The sequence below is a fragment of the Giraffa tippelskirchi genome, chromosome 7 (assembly GCF_054371585.1).
Source record: "Giraffa tippelskirchi isolate mGirTip1 chromosome 7, T2T-mGirTip1v1.2.pri, whole genome shotgun sequence".
Classification (NCBI taxonomy): domain Eukaryota; kingdom Metazoa; phylum Chordata; class Mammalia; order Artiodactyla; family Giraffidae; genus Giraffa; species Giraffa tippelskirchi.
Genome location: NC_137281.1, coordinates 50609141 through 50631402, shown reverse-complemented (window position 1 = coordinate 50631402; position 22262 = coordinate 50609141). Strand labels below are relative to the sequence as shown.

At 44.3% G+C, this 22262-nt stretch overlaps 1 protein-coding gene across 8 annotated transcripts in view; it reads left to right on the top strand.

The window, feature by feature from the left end:
- Positions 1–22262, top strand: part of CDH13 (cadherin 13) — a 1025542-nt gene that overhangs the window by 937017 nt on the left and 66263 nt on the right. The gene's annotated exons all lie outside the window — the stretch shown is intronic.

Here is a 22262-nt window from a genome sequence, read left to right as displayed (position 1 = left end):
AGTATTAGGAATTCAGAGAGGTGCAGTAACTTTCTCAAGGCTGCCCAGCTTAGTAGCAGCAGAATCAGGATGGAAACATAGGGGTTCAATGTGCAAAGTCAGCCAATATGCTCTCGGCCAAGTGCTCTGGATGCTGAACTGTTAAGGGAAGGAGTAGATGTTACCTGGTACTTAGAAATGGACCATCAGGGTTGAGTTAGCTCAGTCAGTAAAGAATATGCCTGCAATGCAGGAAACTCAGGTTCGATTCCTGGGTTGGGAAGATCCTCTGGAGAAGGAAATGGCAACCCACTCCAGGATTCTTGCCTGAAGAATCCCATGGACAGAGGAGCCTGGGAGGTTACACTTCATGGGGTTGCAAGAGTTGGACGTGACTTAGCAACTAAACCACCACCATCAGGGTTGAGTTTTCCACTGATGATTGGCAAGCCAAAACAACAAAGGTTCAAATTTTTAGTCTTCAGTTCCTTAAGCTCTGTCCAGTACTTCAAAAGAAGGGATTTTCATAATGAGATTTAATTAAATAAGTGTTATCTGTGGTGCGTCTTGTGCTGGTGGAGACGAGATGCCTTTCGTGATGCGACATTTTACAGTAAACACATTGGCATGCAGGTCCAAACGTGCACTTGTCTCTGCAAAAGGAAGTTATTAATCTTCCTCCTCCAGAACATAATCTTCTCATAGGAGATACCGATAACCATGTATTAGACACACTTCAAATAAACATGTGTCTTGTTTTCCTGATTTGAAACAGCTGGAAACATGCCACCATCATGTCAGCCACAGGACCATGGAGCAGGATGGCAGAAGCTATTTTCCAACCCAAGCGAGGGTTTATTTTTTACAACAAAACATTCTGAAATTCCAGATGAACTAGATACAAGCACAAAATAATGCCAAATCCTGTAATAATGTGAATCTGAAATAGCCATTCTTTTTTTTTCCCCCTTCTCCTTTTATTTCCCCTTTTTCTGTATGGTGTTTGACAAAGGAAACACAAAATTTAAACATCAAAGAGAAAGATCAGGAAATCTGTAACTTAACACACTGTGAGGTAGTTATACAAATTTCGGATGTCTCTAGAGGTGCTTAACTGTCAGTTTGCACTTCTACAATAGGAGGTAGAAGAGGTGTCTCCAGGATGGGTAGGAAATGCACTGAAATGGGATTGATGTTGCTAAGCCTGGCATATTGCCTTTGCTGGGTAACGCGGGATGCTAGCAGGCATGAAGATGTTACTGCGATGAGGAGGGGCTGAAGCAGGTGTCTGGGGTCTGGGAGGAGATGCCTCACTCAGGTGGGATAGATGGGAAAGAGGTGGGTCTGTCGGGGTTCTTTGTTTAAGACCAGTTCCGGCTGACTCAGGCAAAGGGGAATTTGTTGGAAGATCCTAGGCACAGTTTATAGAACTTTTCCCCGCTGGTAACCACTAGTTTTTTCTCTATATCTGTGAGTCTGTTTCTGTTTCTTATATGCATTCCTTTGTTTTCTTTTCTAGATTCTACATATAAGTGGTAACAGACTATTTGTCTTTCTCTGTCTTATTTCACTAAGCATAATATTCTCTAGGTCCATCCACATTGTTGCAAATATCAAGATTTCATTCTTTTTATGGCTGAGTAATATTACACATGTATTTGTGTGTGTGTGTGTGTGTGTGTGTGTGTGTGTATATATATACCACATTTTCTTTATTTGTTCATCTCTTGATGGGCACTTAGGTTACTTCCATACCCTGGCTATTGTAAATAATGCTGCTATAAACATTGGGGAGAAGGATGTAGCTTTTCAAATTCGTGGGTTGTTTTTTTTTTTAATATATGCCCAGATGTGAAGTTGTTGGATAGTGGTTTAGTGGTTCTATTTTTTTTTTTTTTTTTTTGGCAGGACCGCCACACTGTTCTCCATAGTGGCTGCACCAATTCATATTCCTCACCAACAGTGTACAAAAGTTCCCTTTTCTCCACATCCTCTCCAGCATGTGTTACTCATGGTCTTTTTGATGATGGCCATTTTGATGGGTGTGAGATACTGTCTCATTGTGGCTTTGATTTGCATTCCTCTGATGATCAGTGATGTTGAGGAGTTTATAGAATTGGAGAAGATGCTTGGACCGAGGCTGAGATAGCACAGGAACTAGGGCATTGTTGTGCCTCTAGGTAATGGGACCTGACAGGCTGGCACTGCAGGATCTCACAGGAAGAGTGACCCACCTCCAGCCATTGTGCACTCTTGTGTCACTCGGCTCACGGTTCATATGTCGGGGCAAGTCTGCTTTGCCTGGGCTGGAGCCATGCACCCCCAACTCAGGGCCCCTTGGCAGTCAAAAGTGGTGAAGTTCCCAGATGTGGCTGCACCTGCCCCCACCATAGGCAGCTGATTGAGAAGCAGGAAGGAAACCCATCTGGCAAATGGGGTGTGGTGCTTGGAGTATGGCAAGAGGCCATGGCCAGCAGCCCTGGCAGACCGAGTCAGGAGATGTGATTCCCACTTGGAGAGGAGCAGGTGACTGGTGAGGGACTCCAAGGCCGGGATTTGAACTTGGAGAACAGACTGGCTACTGGAACCAGGGTCCAGTGGTCCCCTCTTCTATCTCACACGGAGCATTAGTGGCACCCACTGTGAGGAAAGGAGATCAGAGAAAGCAATTTGTAATTTACTAGACGTGAGACTTGTGGTAAAAAGCAGGAACGGAGAAAGCTCTGAAGAGCTTCCAGTTTCCACAGTACAGCTGGTCATCACAGGTGTGATGTGACCCTCAGTCACAAGTGGCAAGGACCCATCTCAGAATGACTTTTTCCAGGAGTGCCTGTGCTGGCCCACAGCATTGAAAATGAGGACAAGGGCATTCAGCATGAGAATTCCAGGGCTCAGAATATATTCTTTCCCCACCTCTTGACTCTGCACTTAACCTGGTTTGGCTTCATCCTCAGCTGTCTCTTTGTGGCTGTAGAGGATCAAGGCCACCAGTAGCAATGCCGGTCCTCAGTCCTACCAGAAAAAAAAGATCCTCCCCAACCAAAAGTGTTTGCCGGAGGGCCAGGTGTGGTTCTCACTGCGCCAACTCGCACACTCACCTGACAGACAGAACAGCAGGATGGTGAGAGGTCCCTGGGGCTAGTCCTGATGAGTGAGCCCACTGGGAACCCAGCATCCAACCACAAGTACCTGGGAGGTGGTTTCCCACAGGAATGTCAAAGGCTCTTCCCAGAGGATGGGAATGATTCTGAGTCATCAGGGACCACGGAGAGCCACTGTGATCAAGTTCAATGTCATGATCGCCTCAGAAAATATAACTGAGGTGTTCCTGTGGCTGTTTGGCTAAGAGCTGCAGCACTTACAAATGGGTCTGGCTGAACAGTATCTGGACGAGTCCCTTTTCCAGCACTGAAAGCAAAGTAAATGTGTGTGTATGTGTGAGATACACATTTCTCTCTCTGGTCTGACTCTTTGGACACATTCCTTCCTGCTGAGATCCAGAGTTGCCTGGAAGTGACCCTTTCTCAGCCTGGCACTAACTGGACCTCCCTCCTCCCTCCCCTCTCCTCTCTGACCCGCCCTTCCTCTCCTGGCACTGGTTCTGAGCTCATCAAAGGCAGGCATAACATCCCTGACAGGTTGAGCTGTTGTCACAGGAACTCTTCGGGGAGAAAAGGCCTATTAATTATTTGCAGCCTTTGATCCTGTACACGAGAAGTCATGTCCCTGAGGGGACGAGTATGTAAAGGCTGAGCAGGACTGAGGGGAGGGGCCAGGCTGGGACACAATTTTCTAATCATCCACACTCAGCTTCCCAGAATTCTCAGAAAGACACGATGACCTTGTGTCTGTGGTGGTGGTGGTGGTGTCTTAATGATTCCGCGGGGAGCAGGCGTTGGAAGAGGGAGGAACTGTACACTGGGAACTCCTATTTTTATCTCAAGGAGAACTCTGAGTTCAACTGACAGTCACATATACTCCAAGGGTCTTGATTCCCAGCAATAGCTCCACCCTGGCTCTGCACTCCTGCATGCTATCGAGGTGTCCCTGTGTGCGTGTGTGGCTCTGTGTGTGTCCACGTGTCAATCTCGGTGCCGATAACTCTTGGTCTATCCTTTACTCCATGCATCTCTTCCTTGTCCCCCCCCTCTGTCTTCCCCTGCCTGTCTTCCTCCCCATCACTATCTCTATTTGCATCTTCCCCGTCCCTCTAGGTCCATCTTTCTCTCTTGTCTCGTGGCCATCTCGTCTCTGTCTGCTTCTGTTCCTTCCTTCCTCCCATTCTTTCCTCTCTCTCCTCTCTTCTCTTTTCTCCTCCTTTTTCCCCTCTTCTTTTTTCTTCTTCCTCCTCCCTCTATCACCTCCCTCCCCCAGTTCTTCCTCTTCTTCTCTGTCTCTGTCTCTCCCTCTACCCCTGTCTCTATATCAATATCTCACTCCAAGACTGTCGGTGCCTCAGCTCCACTAACCCCATCTCATCTCAGATGACTAGCCAGGCACTCAAGACGTCTTAGCACAGTGAGAGACCCGGAACATCTGGCCAGGATCCTGACAGCCTAATTCAGCTCCTGCCCCCACTGCGACAGGCCTCCTCCCTAAGGGCAGGTGGGCTCCCTCCCTTGCCAAGACAGGAAAACTCCTCCCCACCCCAACCCCCACAAAACTTAGGACCTCACTTCTGACTCATCCTGTCCTGTCTTCTGGGATGGAAAACACGTCTCCGACACAGTAGTTCTGCCACTGCCACTGGATGCCCTCTTTTATCTCACTAGGGAATGTTAAAACCAGTGAAAGGCGCCTTGATCTCTGAGAAGCCTGTAACTCTAAAGACAGGAGGTGTCCAGGCATCAGAGTGAATATTCTCGCTAAAAAGCCTGAGTTATTAAAGCTTGTTTAAAAGCCCATCGCATTGTACTCTTAGCCAAATCCAAACGGACAGCAGTGTGCTACGACAGATGAAATTCTTCTTCTTAATGACTTGTATCTTCTTATCCTTATTATAAAGTTAAGATAGTTCATGGAGGAAACTTTTGAAAAGGCAGTTGGGAACAAAGAATCTAATTTTAAAAATCTGTGATAGTCCCACCCAAGGAAATCCCTTTTTAACAGCTTGGATATATCTCTAGTCACATGTTGGAGTACTTCTTTTTATTTTCAAAATTGGCTCACATCACCCGCTTTGCTTTGAAACCTGCCATTTTTACTTCCCAATATGTGGTGAATAGCTTTCCATGTCAAGAAATAGCCACTATTTTTAGCCACTGAATAGTATGCATTCTACTACTCTATTACACAGACATGCTCACTTATTTATTCATTCCCTTGTTGTTGGCTCTTTAGACTGTTTCCAGTCATGTGCAATTATTTTTGTAAAAGGTCAGTGGACATGCTTGTCACTAAATTGTTTAATGCATCATTAATTTTCTGAAGAATTTTCTGAAAATGCTGTGCAAAAGTGTTGATATTGCTAATGCTTTTTGTCATATAAAGTATTCTATTTTTACCTAGGCAATCATATTTCTATTTTCCCTTATGTGAATTGATGGTTAGAAAGTTTCTCTGCTCCAAGGTTATGTGAACATTGACATGTTGTAAAATAGAGCTGGTTCCCATAGCCCATCCCCTCAACGTGCAGAGGCAAAGAGACTGGCTTCAGCTCTCAGGATGGAGCCTGCCTCCATGAACACCAGACAGGGATCTGGCACTTCTCAAGGACATTTTAGTGTCTCCAGTGAGCAATGGACCCATGCACCTAAACTTGTTGGCTAATTGTTGTCAGAAATAGCAGCTCAATGATGATTATGCTAAGATAGAAATGACTATATTTCCCCAACATCCTCCAACAGTGAGATGAGAAGCAGGGACCAGTCTCACCATGGCATCAAGTCTGTTGCTTTGGTTACTCTAGGGATATGGCCAGCAGCTCCATCATTTTGAGCTGTCCGAGAGGACTTATTTCATTCTCTGAATGATCAGGGGATTACTATTGAGGCTGCCAAGTAGCAATTCCTATTCCAAACATTTTTTTAACAGAGCTCATCTTCTCTCTCTGGTCTGTAGTAAACAACCTTGTAGCAGAGACTTCTGCCACACACTGAACATGTAAGATGTGAGCTGAGGAAAAATATTGTCCTTGCCCAAGTGAAATTACCCTTTGCTGCTCAGCATTTCTGGGGGAAAGGATCATTCATCTAGGGAGCCCCACAAGTGTTTGTCCAGCAGCACTGTATCTGTGAGGATTAAGTTTGGCTGACTATAAAAGGAAAATTGAAAACTATGGTGGTTCAGAGAAGATAGAAATTTTTATTTCCTTGCATAAAATAAATATAAAGCAGCTATGGCAGTCCAGGGCCGGGGATGGCAGTTCCACAAAGCTGGCAGGGGCCCCGGCTCCTTCTTGCTCACCATTCAGTCATCTCTAAACTGGCATCTCTGCCTCATGGACTATTTTAGTTGCTAGTGTTCCAACCTTCATATCTGCATTCCAGACAGTAGTTTGAGAGAGCCAGAATGCAGAAGGGAGTCTCCTATATTTTAGGCACTCTTCCTGAAAGTCAAACACTTTTCCATTTGAATCTGATTGGTCAAAATTCAAACCAGCTGCAACCTAGCTGCAAGAAATACTAGGAAGTATGGTCATTTTAGGTGGGTAGCAACCAGCTTTTAAAAGTGGAATTCTTTACTAAGAAATGAAAAAAGAGTGAATATTATAAGGCAACCAGAAGCTTCTGCCATGAACACCTTTGGGTATTGAAACTTTCTGTGTAATAAAAGACTATAGGATGAATTTTACAAGATGAATACATGCCATGAAATTAGATTTTACACAATCAAAATAATAGGTAATTGTGTTGCCAAAGACAGCTGCTTGAAAAAAAAAAGCACAAGCATTATAGTTTTCCATTTATTCTTTTACTGAATTCATTTACTGGTATTTGTTTAGTGCTTACTATGGGCCTTACACTGCTGGATACAGTGTTTTCACTTGTGAAAGAAATGATCTCTGCCTACAGCCTCCAAGGAGCTTATAGTCAAAGAACAAGAGCGATACCCCAGGAAAAAAGGAAGAGGGAGGGAAAAAGCGAGAGAGAGGTAAAGGAAGGAAGGAGAGAAAGAAGTTGTCTCCTTGGAAAGTAGGGACCAGTGGTCCCCAGCTGGGGAGAAAGAGCCAAGCAACAAAATTATTGCTTTCCAAGCATCAGTGTAGTCTCACTGGTCAACATACTCCTGAATCCCCCAGAAATGCCACCATCCCTATGTCTTTGAGCTGGTCTCTGCCTCCTGGGAGAGGAGTTTTAGTCTGAGGTACCAGACTAAACTAGGCATCCAGGACCCCTGGATGCATGTTTTGCATGACTAAGATGCCTGACATTTTTATATAAAAGTTTACCAAAAGCACTGAGGGCAGTCTTACTCAACTCTCACAACCACCCTGTGAATCACAAATGATGAGTCTACCTCTTTTATGAGGAAAATGCAACCTCTCTGAGCCTTGGTTTATGGGAAGAAAACATGCAAATGAGGTGAACTACTGGGGTTTATCTCACCAGCACCTCGCCATGTCTGTTTGTCTTCCTGAGGTTTAGGCACCCCCTGCAGGTGACTACCTTACCTTCAGACTGCACTGCCACTGGCTTTCTGAAAGTCTAGTGTAACATTCATCATGCTTCACTGTTACACTGTTATTTTCCACTAACCCTCGGGCTCAGTAAGGATAACAATCATGTTCGTCTCCATCCCTGATAAACCATCAGGGCTTCATCAGTACCGTTTAATTAAGCACTCAGGCCCAGCACCAAGGCCTTCAAACTTTTGTCCTTGACAAAAATGTCAAGGACGCAAACACTTAATCTGTCATCACCAAAGTTTGAAAAGAAAACAGCAACACTGAAGTTAATAAAGACTGAGTGTCCACAGCACCATGACTTCAGCCATGTTGACTTTATTATTTGAAAAAATGTCATTACATTTCCAAGGGCTTCCCCAGTGGCTCAGCGGTAAAGTATCCGCCTGCAGTACAGGAGACTCATGTTCCATCCCCAGGTTGGTAAGATCCCCTGGAGGAAGAAACTACAACCCTCTCCAGCATTCTTGCCTGGAAAATCTCATAGACAGAGGAGCCTGGCAGGCTACAGTCCATGGGGTCACAAAAAGTTGGACACAATCAAAGCGACTGAGTACACACACACACTTTACATTTGCAAATTATTTGTAGATCACACTGTAAGGATGTCTGGGTCAGCACGAGAAAAATCATAGAGGATTATTAGTGAAATATTCCCATTAGCAGAATTATTCCAAAAGCAAAAGTATAAAAATTATCTCAAAAATTTTATAGGCGGAAAATGCATTTGCGATGTGGTACATTTCAGTCTGTTTGGTATGACTTGGGAGGAGGCCATCACAGACAGAAAATTCTTAGAGGCCCAAAGGTCCTCTTTTATTATCTTATTGGAGTGTAGTTGATTTTGGAATAGGAAATGGCAACCCACTCCAGTATTCTTGCCTGGAAATTCCCGTGGACAGAGGAGCCTGGCAAGCTACAGTCCATGGGGTCACAGAGTCAGACACGACTTAGCAACTGAGCACACACACATAGTTGATTTATAGGGTTGTGCTAATTTCTGCTCTATAGCAAAGTGACTCAGGTATATATATATACACATATATTCTTTTTCATATTCTTTACTATTGTGGTTTATCTCGGGATACTGAATATACTTCCCTGTGCTCTACAGTAGGTCCTTGTTGTTTGCCCTTTCTATATATAATAGTTTGCATCTGCTAATCCCAAAAATCCCAATCTATCCCTCCTTCACCATTCCTCCCACCTTGGCAACCACAAGTCTGTTCTCTATGTCTGTGAGTCAGTTTTTGTTTTGTAGGTAGGTTCATTTGTGCCATATTTTAGATTCTACATATAAGTGCTACCATATAGTATTTGTCTTTCTCTTTCTGACTTACTTTACCAACTATGAAAATCTCTAGGTTCATCCATGTTGCTACAAATGACATTATTTCATGCTTTTTATGGCTGCATAGTATTCCATTGTTTATGTGTACCACATCTTCTTTACCCCTTCATCTGTCAATGGACATTTAGGTTCTTTCCGTGTCTCAGCTATTGTGAATAGTGCTGCTTTGAACATAAGGGTGGGTGTATCTTTTTGAATTATAGTTTTGTTTGTATGCCCAGGAGCACAATTGCTGGATCATTTGACCACTCTATCTTTAGTTTTTTGAGGAACCTCCATACTGTTTTCCATAACACCTGTACCAATTGAAGGTCTTAAAACAGCCCGGGACTGGGCCTGGCCTATGGACGTGCTTGGTAAACAAGTATAGAGTGGTTTGCCAGCAGCTGGGGTGGAGTGTCTGTATGCAAACATTTGTGCATAAGCAGACATGGTTTATTGTTTATGGATTACTATTATTTTTCATCTGAAAGTATTATCTAATGTCTCCCAACTGTGGACATACTTGCATGTGGCTTTGTTTTAAACCAACCCCAGGGGCAGGGAGGGGGATGGCCTGAGCAGGACTGATCAGCCTCGCATGGGCTTCCCAGGTCCATACAGTTAGCTAAGGAGCCAGGTCCATCAGCTGCCTCTTCTTCCAAAACCATGATCTAGATTGAGCCCATTCTTTGAACACAGAATATCTGAATCAGATCCGAATTAGATCCTCATCTCTCTGAAAACCGCTGCCTACTTCGTCCTGATTTCTTTGGGTCTTTTTAAATCATTTCCCGTCCCTTCCTCCTCTGGACTTGGAGGCTTTTAAGCTCCAAGTAGATTCATTGGTATAGAATGCAACATGCAGTGATGAAAATTCAGTCCAAAAAGATTTGTTAAAATGCCCAGTTTCAGTTTTTTCTGGTCTTCTTGTGACTCATCAAGTCTTTTTCTTTAATACCTCATTTAATCTAATATTGAAGCCCATTCAAAGGAAATCATACCAAAAAAAATGATAGGAAATTGAGCAAAAATCATCAGCTGGCTATGTGTCTTCTAAGACCTTTGGAAGCAGATGGCAAAAATCATTTCCCTTGGAAATTAGGATTTTGTCATCACTGTCAGTTCTCAGGAATACAGAGGTTCAAAATGTGTAGTAGCTCACCACTTTTGGGGAGGAGAAAACAGGGTTGTAACTCCTTTTGGAAACAAAAAAAAGCAGATTTCAAAACCAGAGTTAAGAGTTTAATTTGGGGTGACTCCCAACTTTTAAATTTCCATAGCAGATTCATGTCAATGTATAGCAAAACCAATACAATATTGTAAAGTTAAAAAATAGATAAATAAACTAATTAAAAAAAAGAAAAGGAACTCAAAAAAATAAAAATAAAAAATTATCTGAGTCTTGGTCAAAAAAAAAAACAGTAGAAATCTAATCTCAAAGTTGTCATATACTTGCCATTTTTCTGGTTAATCGTAAAGATTTAACTTCTTTTCCATAAAATGTCACCAAATTCAAAAAAAAAAGAAGTTAAAGGCCAAATAATAACATTTCTACCTGGGGAAATAAAGAGAGCCTCCATCCACTAAAATACATTATTAACACTTCATCTTAATTAAATGTGCTTACTGACCTCAATAATAGGATTTGGGGTGAGGTCATTTCTGTTCGTTCTTTTTTTTCTTTTTGGTGAGGTATTTCTTTCTTGAGTCAACACAGAGCTTAAAACGTAAATGAATTGTTTACAGTGGCGCCTTTGTAATTTTTAATTAAAGCGATGTCCTTCCATTGGAAGTTCATGGTGACAATGTTTTATTGCCTATTCTGCTGCAGAATTTTTAATTATTGATGAAATATATAGCATACTCTTATTTTTAACAATCAGATTTTCTGTTATGAAGATGGCAATGGGAAACAAGATCTAATAAATTCAACAACTGAATCTTTATAGATTTAACAGCTTCAGTGGCTAAAAATAGAATTCTGGCCTTTATAATGATCCAGAGAGGGAAGACTTTCATTATTAACCTCAATTAGAGGTGCTCCATTTGGTTACTATGAAACATCTGACCATTTGGAAAAAGAGTTGAAAGGATATTTTACAATTTACCCACCTTTTTAACATCCATCTACGTATTATTATAAACTGTCCATGGGCCAGACTTTCATTACTGAAAGCATGGTTTCAAATTGGTTACATTTTAATATAATTATAATGGTCACTGTTGGCAGCCTAAGAAATTAATTCTCAGAACCAATAAAGAAAATATTGACAAATGTTAATATTGTTTCTTGCTCAATGTTTTCTAAACTGTTAAATCTGCTTAGCTGGTTTTTTGGGGTTTTTTTTTTGTAATAAAGGCATTTGAATTAGATGAAGGTTGCTACAGAAGCTACCAATACAGCATTGATTGAGAAAGCTACACACTTCAGGATTGCAACAGAAGTCGGTCAGGGAAGATAGCCGATTTATTTTATTATCTCAGTTTGTCTGTCAATCACCAGCCAAGGAACACACCTTGGGCACTCATGAACAGCTTGTCACAGTATTAGCACTAACCCAAGTAATGAAACCGCAGACAGTGAGTCCTGAACTAATTCAAGAAGCGCACTTCATCTCTGCTCCCAGTTTGCTTTCCAAATGAATCCTGAAGCTCTGTTTTCAAGGGCTGATACACTCAACTGCAATTCTCTTGATATATTTAATTCGGAGGTTTCCCTGTGTAGTCTAACCATATGGACAGGAATCTTGGAATACAACTAGACTTCTTGTCGCCAACTTTAACAGCCTCAGATCCTTGTGTGGGGACTGCACACGTGCAGTGGAGCCTCTGGATTTGGATGAGGGCTAGGACAGGATAAGCCACCTCTTTAATCATTACATTTTTTATTCATTCCACAAGCATTTAATGAGCACCTACAATATGCCAGGCCCTTTTCTTGGCACTGGGGATATAGCAGCAGGTGAAACAGTTGAAAATATCTGTCATGATGGAAATTATAATCCTGTAGGGGAAAGAGAAAACAATCAAGAAGATAAATTTAAAAATAAATAGCATAGTAGCGAAGAAAAAAAAAATAAAGCAGAGAAAGAAGTAGGGTCTGACATCTCAGGAAAGAGCTGAAAGAACTGAAGGGTGAGCCATGCAGATATCTGGGGAAGAGTGGTCCAAGCAAGGGAGATGAGGCTGGGTGTGCAGGGTGTGTGATGTGGGGGAGGTCAGTGTGCCTGTGCAGAGGGATCGAGGGGGTGGGAGCAGAGGCCAGAGTTGTGTGGGGGTAAAACGTTCACTCTAGATCAGACACAAGATGGGAAGTTAAAGGCTCCAGTGGTTTTAGAAGAGAGTCTGTGGGAAGGGTTCAGGGGAGGTGTTCAGGGGAGGGGAGAGAACAGAGGACCAGTGGGGAGGGCACTCCAGTGATCCAGGTGGGGGAGGTTGGACTCGGCAGTAGCAGTGGAAGCCGTGAGAAGCAGGCAGATACTAGGAATGTTTGGAAGGTGATGGTGTTACCCAATGCAAGTTCATGTGCCCAACACACAGCAAAGTCAAACAAACCCAAACCCAAAATGTTGGAATTTGGAGCAGAGAAAGCTTTATTGCAGAGCCATCCAAGGAGAATAGGCAGCTCCCGCTCAAAAAACCCTTGAACTCCCTGAAGGGTTTCTGTAAAGCATTTTTCAGGGCCAGGAGAGGGAGGGGCATCCCAGGGTGTGTGATCAGCTCCTGTACAGTTCTCTGATTGCTGGGTGGGTTTCAATCCTGGGGGCTACCTGCTTATGATCGAGTAGTTAGTTTCTTCCATTTGATGGTGGTTTTAGCATCTGAAAAACTCAGGAAATAAGCATCATATGCTATTATCTAAGTACTTCAAGAAGGGGTGAAAGCAGAAGCTCTGGAGAAGGGGTTACAACCCTGAGCCTTTGAGATCCCCAAAGAGGTGAACAAAAGTGGGAAAGAAAGAGGGCCCCCCGAGGTGAAGCCCTTGGACGTTCTGCTATTCTGAGGAGTGGCCCTGCCTGGCATGCTGTACGCAAGGCTGCTGCCTGAGAATCATGGAGCCAGCACACTTACATACAGCTCGTGCCCTTAGCTGGGCTGTTAGACCTTGGAGGGTCAGATCCAGAGTCTGCCAGGCACTACTTCCCTGGGCTCCAGGGTGGTGTGGACACTCACAGCCAGGGGCAGGTCGGTCCTAGGTCGGCCTGGCTCTGTCCATCTCCTTCTCTTCTGTCATTAGCACCTTGTAATTCCTCCTGTGGTCCACTTTCCTAACACGTTCAGTCTATGTCAACCTCTTTCTTATGGCTACACTGGTGTGCTCACACTTAAAACAGAGCAGCTGGCATTCACTGTGTCCCAGACCCTGTTCTCCATGCCTTATATGTACAGTCAATTCTGATTTCCCAACAACCCTGTAAGAAAGGTGCGACCATCACCCAGCTTCACAGGTGAGGCCACCGAGGCTCAGGGAGATTGGAGAACTTGCCCAAGATCACAGGGATTCACACACAGGAAAATAAATTGCAAGACACAGCTCTCACCTCTCCACGCTCCACCTCCCAAACCAATACACAGCAAAAGCTCAGCCTTCAATATACGATTGCAGACAGACCCGAGAGCTTTTCCCTACCAGCTTTCTACTTTTCAGAATACAATTGCACGTTCCATTTCTGATTCTCACTTGATAGTTTTCAAATCTTTGACACATCTTTCTGCTGAATGCCACAGCAAAGCCTGCTGCTGCCCAGCTACCCGTGAGGACCACGGGGAAGGTGGTTTGGGCAGAGCTCCCTGGACCAGAGACTGCAGAAAACCCTCGGGCAGGCAGGTGTCTTGGCCCACTCTTCTCCTCATGAGGAACCTCTTCCCACCGTCGTCAGGCAGGGACGGCTTCACCTGCTGGACAGACATCTGCTGCACGACTGATGATGCCGCCATTTTCCCAGGCTGCCTCCACCTCTGGGCGTCTTTCCATTTAATTCACTTTCATGTGCTCCCACATGTATGATTGCCTTAAGGAGAACAAATGCTCCATCATAAAATCCTTTCCTAATGCTGCCAAATTTATTAGAAGAGACTAGAAAACATCAGCTTTGAAAGAGGTGTTTTCTCAGTGGACCTGAAGGGAACAACTCATGACTTTTCATTCCATCAGAGACTCTGTCTTGCCTCCAGGAGCTGCCCCAATGGGCTGCACTGGAAGGGGAAAGGCCCCGCATCTCACATGGCCTCGCACAGAGAAGTAGCAGAGCCCAGGGCCCCGGTGGCCCCAGCTGCCTGCCGAGTGCCAGACTTCCTGAGCACAACCCCCCACTCATCCATTCTTCAGGTGTGTAACCCTGGGCAGACATTCAATTTCTCTGTGCCGGTTTCCCCACTTGTAAAATGGGACCAATAACATCTCGGTTAGGGTCACTGTGAAGGAGAAACTGATGGTCCAGGTTAAGCACTTCACCTGCACCGTGCCCAGCACATAGGACGCCCTTAACTGACCGGTCATCATTCCCAGCAAAGAACAAAACACATTGCCATTCTCTGAAGGTGGCTCTCTGAGAAGGAAAGCAGTGTTTTTCTACAGTCTGTGGTATTCAGGTGTTAAGGACCCACAGGAGAGCATGTCTCTGGAGACACTTATCAGGGAAACGACTTAATGGACGTTAGTCACAACTCCAAGTTGATGGCAGGCTTCCATCTCTGCTCCTCCCAGAGCCCCTACCGGTGGTCTACAAGCTGGCCCAGTTATCACACTGCTAAAATCCCGTTTGTGCTATTTCTAAAACCACCATTCCTAGGAAAATGGAATGCAGCAGAAACAAATTTTTAAATAATACATTTTGTCACCTGCCCTTCACTTGCCCACAAGCAAGAACTCAGAGATGACAGAGTACACGCATGCATGGTGAACCATCATCAAAGACTATAAAGATTCTCACAACTGGGTTTTGAAGGCTTGCAGCTTGACTCTTTGGTAAACAGGTGTGCTTGATTTTGCAATCTTTCTAGAGTGTACATATAACATAGTCATATTTTCTACTAGTAAAACTGTTCCTGGTTTGGGCATCGTGATGGAATTTATCAGTATTTTAAGATACCCAGCAAATCACATGATGCTGGGCAAATAACACCATAATTTTCAAGGACTCTGTCACTCAGACAAGTTTCAGATCTGGTTGAATGTTTGAAGAGAGATGAAGCATGCAGACCATTACCTACGAGCAGAAAAGGAGAGCACAGTTCAGCACCTCTGATTATTTCTAGTCCCATATCTGTCAGGATCCATGAGTGCAAGCAACAGAACCAGTGTCAGCTACATGAAGTGGAACAAAATAAGAATTTACTAGATTGAGATAGATGGTCACAGACTGGACAGGAGGACAGAGGGTAAGTTGGGAAAACATGAGTGGCCACCGAATTAAGACTCAAGAGGGAAGACAATGCGAACCATTCCAAATGGATCAGCCTGGTTCTCATGTTACACTTCCTGTGTCTGAACCTGACATTCTACCACCTGCCCCTACATCACTCACTGCACGTGTGTGGGGCTTACTGGAGCTAAGTTACACATCTCTTGTCACTCCTACTGCATCCGGGCAAGGTTGGGATTGGGGCTGCCTCCCACCACCAACACTGCATAGAACAGGAGCTTGTTCAAAAGGGGTCCTGGGATGCTGTGTGGAACAATGAAGGGTGACAAACAGCCAGAAATGTCAACATCCACTAGAAACCCTTTCTGCAGATGGGAGTTTCCCACAATGCCAATGGCCACAGCTCTCCCTGGGAGCACCCTGTGAGGATGGGTGCCTGTGGTCTGAGGGACCAGCATCTGCACATTCAGCCACTCCACTGAGAGCTCTGTCTCAGAACAAACACATGGGGCTCATGGGCCAGAGGCAGGTCAGTCTTCACAGGCCACCGAGGGTGGAGAAGAAGGCAGAGCCCGAGGTGTGGTGGTGGAGGAGGAAGGTGAGGGTCTGGGCTGACTCTCAGGGCCAGAGAGGGAGTGCCACCCCAAGACATCCCACCGGGGATGGGGAGGTGAGCCAGGCACTCTCCTCAGTGCACAGAAATCACAGCCATCAAAACAGATAATCTTTTTTTTTTAATTTTTTATTGGAGGATAATTGCTTTTCACTATTGTGCTGGTTTCTGCCATACATCAGCATGAATCCGCCGCAGGTACACATATGTCCCATCCCTCTTGACCCTCCCTTCCACCTCCCACACCATCCCACCTCTCTAGGTTGTCACAGAGCACCGGGTTGAGGTATGGAACCTAGAAAGGTGGTGCTGATGAACTTATCTGCAGGACAGCAATGGAGATGCAGACATAGATAACAGACCTGTGGACACAGGGCGGGAAGGAGAGGGTGGACAAATTGAGAGAATAGCATAGAAACACACACATTATCCTGTGTAAAATAGATAGACAATGGGAATTCGCTGTGTGATGCAATGATTTTTTTAAATCAAAGTTAACGCAAAAATTCATGATAAAATTCATCAAATTTTTAAGTAAAGTAGGACTGACTTTTCCTTTTGCATCCAGCTCTGGTATGACTCAGCCCAGCACTGTGAAAGCCACTTTTCTACTTTGTGCCCATTTCTTCTGAAAGGTTAAAGGACAGGATCAGAAATGCTCAATGACCCCATGGCCCTGCAACAGGACTAAAAATGTGTTCAGCTAAAAACGAGACAGCACAGAGGACCCTCTGTTCCCTGAATCTGCATCATGGTGGACCAGACAAAGGGAGATGACATTTCTGCAAGAGTTAGAAATGCAAGGTGAACATAACCCCCTCACCTGTGGAATCTATGTAGCTGGGCTCAAAAGAAAAGAAATCTGTGGATTAAATGGGATGACCCAGAGAGATGGGATGGGGAGGGAGGTGGGAGGGGGGTTCTGGAAGGGGAACACATGGCGGATTCATGTCAATATATGGCAAAACTAATACAATATTGTAAAGTAAAAAATAGATAAATAAATAATTTTTTAAAAAAAAACTAGACTGCAAAATAATTATATTTAAAACGGTTAGAGGAAAAAATAGGAACCATGAATAAAAAATAGAGCATATAGAAACAGAAAAGGCAAGTGTGAAAAGTAAGAAAAGTAAACGTAACATCTAGAAATCTCACCACTGCCCTGGTCACTGTGAAGTGGGCGTAGTTATCTCCATTCTGTAGTTGAGAAACCAAGGTACCAAAATACACTGAGGGTCAGGGAGTTTGTCAGTGGAAGGGATGGAATTCAAACTCAGATATATATATGCCAAAGGATATTTTAACACAAAAATCTTTCTTTTATTAATATTTTGTAAGAGGAGAAACTGTCATTTAAAAAAACAGAAAACAACCCAGTATCCAGTAGAATGTTCAGCTTCTTTAAATTCCCATAAAATTTCTTCAGAATCCTGTTCCAGGTGGGATCTTTATTTCATTGACTAAGCTTTAGGGTCAGTGTTCAGAGAATGCTTCGTCTCTGTATTATCTGTGTCTGGAGCATCTTTTAAAAACTGTAGATGGGAGTACCAGGGGATCCAGTAGACAGAGATCATGGAAATGTTTGGGCAAGTGATTAATATTTGATTTTTTTACCCTACGTGTCTAAAAATCAAACATCTCTAGCTCAAAGATTGAATATTTCACAAATACTTGAAACATAGATTGTCTAGTTAACACAGAAACATGGATAGAAACACATCAACTATCTTAGCAGGTCCTTCTCCAATTAGAGTTTCAATCTGTGCATTTCTTGCAACTCCACTGCACAAACTTGGTCGAAGGCACGCCATCATTTACTGCCCCTCTGGCCCCCCCTTCCCTTCCTGCGCCCTTATAACACACTCTGCGTGCAGCAGACTCCCAGTCGGCCCTGCTCCCCTGCCCTTCTCCTCTCTCTCTCCTTCTAGCTGTCTCTGCTCCACCATGGTCTTCCACCAGCACCTTCCCTACTCAGGAACTCTATGGAAGTTACTCTCTCTGCCCTGAGTCGCAGTTGCTCCTCATGTTTCACACATTCTGTATTTGTGGGTTTACCTACACACAAACATCTACTTGTAACCGAAAAATGCTCGGGGTGTTTTCTCAGTTATTTGCAGATGGGCGCAGAACAGTGAAAAATGTGTCAGTCAACACGCACATCCTGAGCTGAGGTCTAAGAAGTGATGCTCTGGCTTGTTGTTTCTGCTCAGGCTGTAAACACGTTAGCTTCTCACAGTCTGTGAGCTGCTGAGTTACTCACATTTCTGAGCTTCCTGTTGGTGATTTCACTCTTTGAAATGGTTCCCCAGCACAGGGCTGGTATGCTAACTGCTGTTCCTGGGGCTTGTGGAGAAAAGTCGTGCATGAGATGATCTTCTTTCAGGCATGAGTTGTAATCTATAAGCTGTGAGTTCAATGTAATGAATCAACTGTGTGTGTGTGTGTGAAGTGTCTTTAAACAGAAATACACATAAAGCAAGACAAGGTTGTGTATCGCTTGGCTGATGAAAAAACATGACCAGACACTCATAGGAACCTAACCTGCGTGCAGTTCAGTGTTGGCTAATCAGTGTTGGAGATGATGTGATAACTCTGTAACTAGGGTTGACCTGCCTGCCTGCCTGCATGGTCCCTACCTGTCTCCCCTCTCCAGACTCCTCACCCTTCCTCTCGATTTCTTGAACAGAGCCTGGTACATAGCAGGTATTCAGTACAGTTTTGTTTATTTCATGAATAAATTCAAATAAACAATTTTTGAAGCATATTTTTTAACCAGGCTTTTAGACTTCAGTGACTCCTGCTCAGAGGTTAATATTTAATACCTTTTGCAAAGTCTAAAAATAGAGTTCCATCAGGGTCTGACTTTAATAAGCGGTGTGGATAAATGCTCATTAAACTTCCATATTTGATTATTACGTGATGCTCTTCCTTGGTTTGAGCCTCCCCTTTGGGCTTGAGAGGATGGAAGATGTTCCCCTCTCTCTACTCTCTCCTGGTGTCCCTAGCTGAGCAGCTTGGCCCTGCCGGGTCCCCCCGAGGCATCACCTGGGGAGATGGCATCACCTGGGTGTTCAGATACTGCTGACTTGGAAAGCTGAGGAGGGCCATGAGCACCTGTGTTTCGACTCCTCCTGGGGAGAGGGAGCCTACCCTTGGAGGTCCAGTCTGTTTCCCATTCAGCCACAAAGGCAGCACTCGGAAGACTTCTATCCCCAGCTGAGCCACCTGGCTCGGAGCCCTGAGAGCTGGATTTGACAGCAAGCAGGGCCGGCAAGTCTTGAACTTACTGCTTTAGTCACAGCTGCTCTCTCTGAATAGTCTGTTAGAGCAGGAATCAGCAAACTTTCTCCATGAAGGTTCACGTGATAAGCAATGTAAACTTCACAGCTTCATGGTCTGTCTCAACTACTCATCTCTGCTGTCGTAATGCGGATCCAATGGATGTGGCTGTGTTCCAGTAAAACTTTATTTACACAAGCAGGCAGAGGGCCAGATTTGGTCTCTGCAGTTTGCCAACCCCTGCAGTACAGCCCTTCCTCTGTGGAAGTGTCGATTTGTTTGTTTCCTGCTCTGAACTGTGAGCTCTTTGAGGAAGGCCTGACTCACATTCACTGTGTTCCCATCTCAACCTCTGGCTCAGAACCTGCCCCCACAGCAAGCCATCAGCCAACAGATGTGTGACTTGTAAGACATGGCCCCCTAAAACACTGGTGTTGTCAAACATGCCAACCGGATGAAAGGTGCTCTAAGCCCCAATGACAGCCCGACTGTCCTTATCCTGCCTCCTGTTGTCAGTACTCAGAATAGCAGCAGTTTTTTTCTGACAAGTGAAAATAATGTGCCTATATTCATTCAACAAACAGCAAGTGTGGGGGCTGCATCCTGGTGTCACTGCAATCCGGCTGCCCGTGAGACTTCAGTAAGCTTGTAGTGAATCCTGATTCCATGCCCTGAAGCATCTTCCTCAGGACTCAGGAAAATCCCAAGGTTAGGGACGGAGGCCCTGCATTTCCAGCAGTCACTTCTGGCTTCAGGTGTCCAATTCTGACAAGTTAGTTCTGTTTCTTGTCTCCCACCCTGTACATGTTTACTTAGTCCTGTACCTGTTACATTTTTACTTAGTCCGGCCTCAGCACACACATACATATATGCATGCTCACACACGCACACACACACACACACACACACACACACTGGCCATCAGCATCAGCACGTGGTACATGTGATCCACTTTGTTGAAGATGCTGGAGGAGGATGCAGTTACGTCAGATTACTTTGGTCTGAGCCCTGGAGAGCCCTCAGCTGCACGTTCTCCTCACTGCCCCATCCCTCTGTATTTTTCACAGGATAGTTCATACCCCCAGAGGACCCCAACCTTAGCACCTCCTCTCCTCTCTCCAGTTCCCCCTCCTCCCCAACTTATTTTCATAACAGCTTTTCACAGGCATATAATTGGATGAGCCCTAACATAATGGATGCACCCATGAAAGTATCACCCTGATCAAGATGGTACACAAACCCAGCACCCCAAAAATTGCCCCCTTTGTAGCCCTCCCTCCTGTCCTTCCCTTCCTGCACCCCACTGATTTGCTTTCTGTCACTATACATTAGTGTGAATTGGGTATCTAGAGTCTGTACTCTTTTCTGTCTGGCATCCCTCACTCAGCACATCTCTTGGGGGAAGGGGGAGGGTCATCTGTGCCCCTGTTCTGTCTGCCAGGCTCTTCTATCCATGGAATTCTCCAGGCCAGAATGTGGCAACAAAAAGCTGACCTCTAAGTTAAACAAACAAAAAAAATGTATAGAGCTTGGAGAGAGAGAGGAAAGGAGTGGTATTTTAAATCTCTATCCCCTACTGTATTCAGACTCCAATTTTTAAAATTTGCTTGTTTATTCCATAATTAATATCAGCCTTCAGCTCCATGCTACTTTTATCTTCCGTTCACCAAATATGTTACATTAAATTAAAAATCTCAGTACAAGACCTTGAAGGCTCCCTGAGTTTATGGTGGGATTTTGTTGCCATTTCTTTGTGTTACCACCTTCCCCTGCAACCCCATCCCACACTCCACATACAAAGTGGGAGGAAGGCAGCCTTCTTCTTTATAAACTGCTACTTAATCCTCTACAAATTAAGTGGATAGCTGTTCCCTCCTCCAGGGGATCTTCCCAATCCAGGAATCGAACCCAGATCTTCCACACTGCAGGCAGATTCTTTACCATCTGAGCCACCAGGGAAGTCCGTTCTGTCTGTAGAATAATTCAGTTCTCTCCAGCCACCATCCCCCATGAGCTTTAGGCTCACCCCTAACAGATGGACACATGTTCAGAAGAACAAAAGAGCCCCACTCTCTTTGGAAGACTCTAGTTGTTTTAAATAGCACATTTACACCCCTGTACCTATTCTTTCATTCTTCATTTGGCTCAACAGCTGTTTAAGAAGCAACCTACTATATGACAGGCCCTGCTGTTGGGGACATAGTGGGAGTCAGGCAAACAGGACCTTCCTTTTGGGAGTCAGAATAACTAAGAAAACTAGCAGCAGAATGGCTCCAAATATAAGAGGTGTGATAAAGAAAATGGAAAACACCTCACAAGTTGTCTGAAAGAATGTATTTCTAGGGCATGGAATGAGAGCTGGGGTTGGAGTTTGGGGCTGAGGAAGAGTATTCATCTCTGTCTTTTGTTTATAGGTTTTTAGAATGTAATCTCATATTTCCTTTTTTAAGTTACTTAAATGCTATTTAATGAGCAATATATGCTCATTGTAGAAAAATTAACAAACACAGAGAAGAATGAATAAGCAAATTGAAAGTCACCTTTAATCCCACCACACAGATATGGCCACCATTATATTCCATTGTGCTAATTCCACAGTGGAGAGACAAAGAAACACATTTTGTTTCATTTTGTGTAATTAACCAGGCCATGGGAACTGCTATCAGCTTCCTGGGGAGCTGAGTTGTGTTTATTTTTTTTTAACAGCTACTAATTTTTGATTAACAAGGATGAATGTAACATTTAAGAGGGATCTAATTACACCCTCTTCCCCTTCTCAACAAAACAACATTATTCCCCACCAAGTGTGGAGTCAAGACTCCAAGGATGTATGGCTCTGAGCTGGGGAATTATAGGGGACATTTTTCATGTCACTGCTTAGTATTGTGAGTGTTCCAGCAGTGAGGTATCTCAGCTGCAGGTTACATCCCCAGCCAAAGCCAGGCTGGATAATAACTCACTATGTCGTTACTTAATTCTGTGATGGCCGCAGTTACTGAGCCTGAACAGAGAGCCTCAGTCACTGAAAAGAGGAGGCCCTCAGTGTCAGGATGTCGAGGGACAGAG